Below are 8,050 nucleotides of genomic sequence, written 5' to 3'. Positions count from 1 at the left end.
CCTTTCCCTCTCCCTGCCCCCGCTCCGCCCCTTCGTGGCCAGCGCTCGGTGCATGGCTTGGTTTGCTGGCTTTAGCCAAAAGTGCTTTTGCAACAAGGGATGCTGGTTTGCTGGGATGGGAGGAGGATACATTCAGAAATGAAGGTGATGTATATGGACGCAAAAGGCAGCAGCGGCACGTGGGAGAGGGATCTCCCCAAAGCCTGGGTCTTCTGATGTCCCTCGGGGCTCCCCAAGCGTCAGGGACTCCCCGTCCTCTCTGTGGCAAACCCGCGGTCCTCTGTTGGGCAACTGAAGAATGGAGATGCTTCCAAATGCAGTCTCCATCTCACAGAAACAGCAGCCTAAAGCAGAGGCCCTATTTTCAAGGATAGTGAAAGGTAAACTGAGGCAGCCAAATCTAAGTGCTTGTGTCCAGCTGTCCAAGATTCCATTTCCTTTGTTCTGTCCTATGCCTTCTTGCCCACTGTGAGCTCGCACTCCCAGAGGGAAAGGGGGGTGGGGTGGGATCCTTGGGCTCTCTTTCCTTCTGAAATAGCCTCACCCAAGGGCTCAAAGCTACAGGATAATTTAGTATTGCTCGGAGGGCCTGGCCTGAGCACAGGTCACATAGACAAACAGACTAAGAGGCACAGAGATAGGGGGTTAAGTTTAGCCAGAGAGACTCTCACACATCCTATTGCTTCTCCAAGAAACCAACAGGGGCTCAGAACTCGGTAGCCTTGGAAGGAGAGACAGAACCTTGACCAAAGATTGAGGGTGGGGAAAGGAGGCTTGTTGAGTCTCACATCTATCAGATTGATGAAGAATGGAAAATGGCGATGTTGGAAGAGCTGAGTAAATTCCAGCACACTGTTAGACTGTTGGTGGAGTTGTGACTTGATCTCACCGTTCTGAATCTGACTCCCAAATCACTAAACTATTCAGGCCCTTTTATGATAATACTATTGATCATTATTTAATTAATTATTAATAGTAATACCGCTATTAGGCTATTATTGAGATTAAAGAAAAAAAGAAAAGGATCCATCTATACAAAAATATCTATAGGAACTCTTTGTTATAGCAGAGAACTAGAAACTGGAGTGTCCATCAATTGAAGAAAAGCTAAACAAATTATGGTAAATTAATCTAAGAGATGGCTTCAGAAAACCCTAGAAAGATTTGTATCAACTGATGAGATCCAAGAGAACAATTTCTACTCACAACATAATCAAGACAAAAATAACTTTGAAAATCTTGTAACTGATCAATGCAATGACTCTCTGTAATCCCAGAGGACAGATGATAAAGTCATGCTTTTTGTGAAATTTAAGAATTTGAAAAAAAATTAAATTGTTGATTGGGATTGCCTCTGTAAATGTATAGTTTAATGTAAAAGTTCCATTCTTGGCAACATGTTGAAAATGTGACTAAAATTAGTAGCATAGAGGGAAAAAAAATTTGTCGATTGATCAATTGATTAATAGTCTTAGTCTCCAAACACCAGTCCGATATATTCTCTTTATAAGATTTAGAAAGCTGAATTCAGTAATCATGAGTCTGCAGATGAGCCAAAGTCAAAAAGCTTTGGCCAATTAGATCTCTTTTCTAGACTGTTAACATAAATAGTCATTACATCACTCATGTCCTTCTGTTTTCTTCTGGCAGGAATATGTAAGTGTATTTCTTTCTATTGGCTTTTTCCTTCTTCCCAACCTTGTGAATGTTGGTTTCTTTTTCTGTTCCTTTTTGGCCTTCCAAAAAAAAACATCCCCATGTTTCTGTCATTCACAAGGCAAGAAAGTCACAGGTTTTTCTCTCCATTTCAATGTTAGTTATTTTACATGCAGATCCTTGACTTTGCCTCTGTTCTGCATCAGCTGGGTAGCTATTTGTATAAAGATTTATGGTAGGAAAGTGATTAAAGGATAGAAAAGGGGCAGCTAGGTGGTGTAGTGGAGAGAGCACCGGCCCTGAAGTCAGGAGGACCTGAATTCAAATTTAATCTCAGACACTTAATGCTTAGCTGTCTGACCCTGGGCAAGTCACTTAATCCCAATTGCTTCAGAAAAAAAAAAGGATAGAAAGGTCGTAGGTCAAGATTTGGCCTTCCATTGGACTTCTTTCCCAGCTCACAACTTATGTCTAAGTTCTAACCATTCTTCTGTGTCCACATGTAAAACTATAGTTCGAGAGATCCCACTGTAGGTTTATTTTAAGTCAGCCAGCAGACACAATTAACTCAAAACAAAGGTGTTATGATCAAATAGTAAGACTCAAAGTTCATAATTAATTTTGGTTTCTTTTCCCACCAGTATCTACTGGAAGTATGGGCACAAACTGAAAGTACACTGATAGCCAGACATATGCGTGTGGGAAACATGTGGAATGGAATACTTAAAAAAGAATCAAAGGTAAACGTGGAAATGGTTGGAAGAATTGCACATGGCTGACCTGTACTGGATCACTTGCTGTCTAGGGGAGAGGGCTGGAAGGAAGGAAGGGAGAAAAACTTGGGACACAAGGTTTTGCAAGGGTGAATGTTGCATGTATTTTGAAAATAAAAAGCTCTTATTTAAAAAAAAAAAAAAAAAGGATGGAGCGGTTTACTATTGCCTTCTTCAGTCCACTTTACACATGAGGAAACTGAGGCAGATAGGGTTCCTTCAGAAGGATTCCCGGAGGCTGTTGGAATAGGAGACACCTTGGACCGGGCGGGCGGAAGTGCTGCCATCTTGTGGCTACTGCTGGTTACTGCCACAAGTTACCATTTGTTTTAGATGAAAGGAATTGAGAGATGAACTAGCCCAAGCTTATCATTTTTATGTTTAACGGTCCTGGATGGACTGGACGGAGTCTGGACTCCCGACTATGTAATCCCGGGAGTTTGTGATTAAGAGATTCTGTGATTCTGTAGTTAAAGGTCTCTCATTTCACAATCAGCACTTATTAAGTGCCAACTATGTACCGCACAGTGGGGATACAGAGAAAGGAGCGAACGGTCCGGCCCCTGCCCTCTGAAAACTTCTAGTCCGATAAGGAAGACCACGTGCATGAAGATGCTATGATTGACAGTTTGTGATGAGAGGATTTCTGAGAAATTCTCATTCCGCGATTTGAGATCCTAAGATTGTCGAAGCATCCGGGATTCCATGGGATTCTGTGATTTTGATTCCGATTCTTGGGTTCTGTGGTTTGCTATTGTCCCAGCGTGGGAGTCAATGCCTGGTATACAGTAAGTGCTTAATAGATTCATCTCTGGCATTTCCTTCTCCAGCTCATTTTACAAATGAGGAAACTTGTCATACAACTAGTAAGTGCCTGAGGTATCCCTGACTCCAGATACAGCGCCCTAACCATTGGGCCACCTAGCGGCCTTTTAAAAACATGACTGACTGGAGGGCCCAGAAGGGGCGGGGCCGGCCGGTCACGGGGCGGGGCCAACCCAGTCAGCGTGGCCTCAGACTCAAAAGCTCCCGGGGCACGGGAGCATTTCGCGCGTGCGCAGTGTGCGGGCCGCCGTGGCGAAGGGCACTTGAGGGCTTGGGGGCGTGTCCGGAAGTGACATGTCGGACGTGACGCGCGCGACGGCGGTCAAGGCGGCCGGGGGCGGGGCTCGCTCGGTCCGGCGCCCGGCCCGGGACGGGACGGCTTGTGACAGGTAACGGCGGGAGGAGGCGGCGGTCCCGGCGTGGGGACCCGCGGGGCGCGGGGAGGCTCGCGGAGGGCGGGCGCGGCCCCTTCGGGCCAGGCCGTGGCCGGTGACGCTCGCTCAGGAGCCTTTATTAGGCGCCTACTGTGTGCCCAGCGGGCACGGGGAGAAGGTGGGGAGGGAGAGGCTCGGGAATGTCCCTCCCTTCGTACACTGGTGGGAAACCGGAGGCACGGGGCCGCAGGGCCGGGCACGGAGCCGGGACTTGGAGAGCCTCGGGCCCAGCAGTGCAGCCTCCTTTTCGTACAGAAGGGAAGCTGAGCCCGGGGAACCAGGGCAGGCTGGCACCGAGGGACCCCCGGGCTCCCCCTCCGGGCTCTCCCCGGGCTCCCCCCGGACTCCTCCCCGGGCTCCCCCTGGGGGTCGGAAGAAGCTCCTCCATAAGCCTCGGAAGAGGAGATTAAGGAGCCACTCCCCCAAGAGATGAGCAGTAGAGGCGGGATTCGAACCCAGTCCCCAGGGATTGAATCCTAGAGAGCGGATCCTAGCGTGTCAGAGCATTTAAGCCGGTGCCATCGTTTTACAGATAAAGAAACTGAGCCCCAAGTGGGGAAGCCTTCCGCCAGAGACCGGGCCGGGGAGACAGCTGTAGTTAGAGACCACTGGGGTCTGTGGGAACCTGTGGGCCCCCCGGGAGATGTTGGTGCAGAGCCCCCCCGCCCCTCCCCGCGATGCCCCCATTCCACAGATAGGAACGCGGAGCCTCCGAGGGCTGCGGTCCGAGCAGGCAGGGTCGGGATGGGGCCAGGACTGGCCCAAGGTCACCCCGTGAACCGCCTGCCGGGCCCTTTGGCCCTTTGTGACCCGTGTCCTTCTACTCAAGGTGCACTTTTCTGCTTCGTTGACTGTTGCCTTTTTCTGGGCCGGCGTCAGGTTGGAGCAGAGGAGCCCATCGGTGGCTCCTGCTCCTTGCCCCGATCTGGGGGGGCCTTTTCTTTCCTCCTTTGGCTGAAACAATGTAGCCTTCCTGCGGTTCCCGGGCCCTCTGCGGTGCAGGGACTGGGGAGGGTGGGGGGGGGGGAGGCCTTTCTTTCCTCCTTTGGCTGAAACAATGTAGCCTTCCTATGGTGCCCCGGCCCTCTGCGGTGTAGGGAGGGACCCAGTTCATCCAGGCCCTTTTACGCTGCTTTCCAAGTGCGCTAAATAGAAGTCTCCATAGCCCGGTTCAGTTTCATCCTATCTTTTCATGTCATGAAAATTTATAAAACGTTTTCAAGTAAGATGTGTTAGTTGCTCAGAGAAAGCCCGAGAGGAGCGACAGCTGGGGGTGTCACTGAGGGAGCATCGCCCCAGGAAGGGGACGGATCGCAGGCTTGGGTGTGAGGTGAAGGGCCTGCACCCAGTCTCCTTCCTGGTTCTAAGAGTTCAGAATCTCGTCATAAGGTGGGGGAAGGACAACTTTTTCAATATGGAGGAAACTGGTGAACATGATTGTTGTGTGTTTAAATTTAGAATCTTAAATGTTAAAAATGGGGGGAAGGCAAAATGTGGATCCAGAACTTCAGACATGCAAATCAAATCTGCAGGCCCCTAATTCTCTTTTGTAGTTTGCAGAAATTAGAAGGGTCTCCCCGCTTGTTTTAGATCTGGGGGATTTTACTCAGCTTCGTGTGATTCCCGGAAGTATTTCTCCGCCTCCTGAGCTCTCTTGGCTACTTTTAGCATTGGTTGTCAGGCCACAAAGAGGCCACAAACAGACAAGGTCCACTGAGTCCTTTGAAGACTTTGAATGGGACCAGCTGCTCGCCAAGAGTAGGCAGGGTTTGGGTTCAAGTGCAGTGATTATCGAGGTGGACTGAGTCTGGAGAGGGAAAGGTTTGGTCATTTGTGCCTCAGGCTTCAACTCCCCAGAGTTTTCCTACATCTGTTTTTTAACCACTTAGGATGCTGGGAAATGTTGGAGGCTTTTCCAGAGAAAATAAGGCTAGAAATTCAAAATGAGATTGAAAGCACCTCCACATCTCCCCTCCCCCTTTATAATACCTTTATTCTCTTTTGTATCTACTTAGAACCCTCCCCTCAGGAATGGAAGCTCTCTGAACACGGGACCGTTTCTTCTTGTCTCTATTTCCTGGTACTCCATAGGTGCTCAATTGTTGAGCTGCCTGGTTTTGCCAGCTCCCGTAGTCTACTGTATGATGCACCCTCATGCCAGTCTGATGTGATGGTAGCAACCCCTCAATAAAGCTCATTCCCAGAAGTCAGCGTGATTCCTGGGAGGGTAGTGACACTCTCGAGCTTTTCAGTTTTGCAGAGCTGGGGACTGGAGCATGGCCTTAATTGGAAGAATTAAGATTGAAATCCTTAAGGCAAAGGAAAACACGAACCATTCCATGGTAATGCTCCAATCTCAGCTCTGTGGCTCCGGTGCAGGGCTGCCCCAGGTGAGCCTTGTCATCAGGTAGGGTCATCTTTGGAAAAGGTCAGGCTGTACTTTTCCAAGCTCCCCTTTTCAGCACCATAATTTAAAGAGATTGTTGTGAGAATCATGCTAGAAACATCACTTTTCCCCTGTCACATTGAGCAGGAGGTGTAGGGTGAAAGGGCCTGCTGTCAAATCCTGGCTTGGCCACAAACTCACTAGGATCTCGGGAAACCACTGAATTTCTCTGAGCCTCAATTTCCTCATCTGTCTAATGGGAGAGGGAGAGAGGTAGAGTAGATCTCTGAAAACACAAAACACCTCCCAGCTCCAAACCTAATGATCTAGAAGATGTATCGTAAGGGCTCATGTGCATTTATATGTTCATTCTTAACCTTGACAGGAACAGCTCGCCGAACAAATATTGGTTCAAGGCATATTGCGTGCAAGGCAGTCTATAAGACCAGGGTGTTTATTATCTGCAGGGGGGACTGTGAAGCCAGTGGCTGTAATTCGAGGCAGAACGTTGAAAGCATTCTTACAGAGGAGGTAAACATCCAGAGAAAGTATTATCTGAAGCTTTGGGAGGAGATGACACTTCTAGCTTAAGAGAGAGGAAAGTCAAGGAAAGCTTCCTGGAAGAGCCGACACCTAAGCTGGAGCTCAAAGAAAGGGGTTTCAGCAGGGGCAGATGGGCAGATGTCTTCTCACAGGCAGAAGGTATCATGTAAACAGGCACAAAAGTGGAAAAGGGTAAGGCAGGAGAAGGGCGTGACCATGGCATTGGGTCTACGAATGGGGAGCAGTGTGAGAGAAATCTGGAAAGATGCACACTGGAGCCAGATTGTGGCAGGGGCATCAGAAGCTACTTGGCAGACTCGTGGTGCCAAAGGGTAACCTGATCGGGATGTGGAGTAGGGTCGTTTTCATGGTAGCGGTTGAAGGATGGATTGATTGGGAAGAGGTCAGAAGTAGGAACAATGAAGAGCTTTATCATAATAGTCCAGAAGCATGAGGCTCCAAACTCTGAGGGGTGGTACGAATGGGAGAACCATTGTGAGATAGCAACGGGACTGGAGCTGAGGAGATGGGGAGTGAAAGTGCCTGGTTTTTAGTGAAGGAGGAGTGGGAGGTTTTGATCCTGGCTGATTAGGAAGATGGAGCTTGGAGCAGCTCTAGCATATTGGGCATTGGGAAGAGAATGGGGAGTTTGGTTTGGGACACTCTGGACTTGTGGAAGTGGAGGTGTCCAGCAGCAGTTGTGGGAAGGCTGGGGGCTAGGGATGCAGCCCTGAAAGTCTCCCCATTAGAGATGGTAAAAAGCAGTTATGATAATGAGGGAGAGAGAGCGTAGACAGAGGAGAATCAAGGAGAGAGCCTGAGGATGGGGCATGAGGAGGAGGAGAAGGGGCTCACAAACAAGGGAAGAGGGAGGAGGAGAATCAAGGAGAGAATGTCATGGGAGCCAAGGGAGAAGAGACGGAGAGATGGGGACATCATCTGCTTCAGAGAGGGCCGGCCACAGGATGTGGTGATAAAAAAAGGCCACTGGTGTCTTGGAGAGAGCATTTCAAAAAGAATGGTTGGGGGGCAGTTAAGAGGCGCATTGGATAGAGCATTAGCCCTCAAGTCAGGAGGATCTGAGTTCAAATCTGGTCTCAGACACTTAACACTTCCTGGCTGTATGACTCTATTGGTTGTATAGAGTCTGCATGGCAAAGACCAAGGAGTGAGTGAGACAGACGGAGCATCATCTCTTCCGGGAAGTTAGGAGGAAAGAAGTAAGGGAGATGGGTGAGCTCAGAAACTGAGGACAAAGGGTCATTGGAGAGAGAGATTAAAGCTGACTGGGAGCAGATGATGAACAGAGTAGCATCAGCAAGAAGACAGGAGGGGTGGAATCAAGGGTGTTCATGGAGGAATTGAGGAGGAAGAAGAGGAGGAGGGCCATCTTGTCAGGAGGCAAGAGAGGAGGGGACGGGACACAGGTTCAG

General features: G+C 49.2%; 1 protein-coding gene across 2 annotated transcripts in view; it reads left to right on the top strand.

Moving 5' to 3' along the window:
- Nucleotides 1-3,566: 3,566 nt before the first annotated feature.
- MAP3K13 (mitogen-activated protein kinase kinase kinase 13) overlaps nt 3,567-8,050 on the top strand; it is a 137,154-nt gene continuing 132,670 nt past the window's right edge. Inside the window, exon 1 of one of the 2 annotated variants that reach the window (XM_031968072.1) lies at nt 3,567-3,643. The gene's annotated coding sequence lies outside the window, so the exon portion shown is untranslated. The remainder of the gene's footprint in view (nt 3,644-8,050) is intronic. The other variant, XM_031968073.1, reaches the window with a different exon arrangement.

This window comes from Sarcophilus harrisii, chromosome 4 (genome assembly GCF_902635505.1).
Source record: "Sarcophilus harrisii chromosome 4, mSarHar1.11, whole genome shotgun sequence".
Classification (NCBI taxonomy): Eukaryota; Metazoa; Chordata; class Mammalia; order Dasyuromorphia; family Dasyuridae; genus Sarcophilus; species Sarcophilus harrisii.
This window is presented reverse-complemented; position numbering and strand designations above follow the sequence as displayed.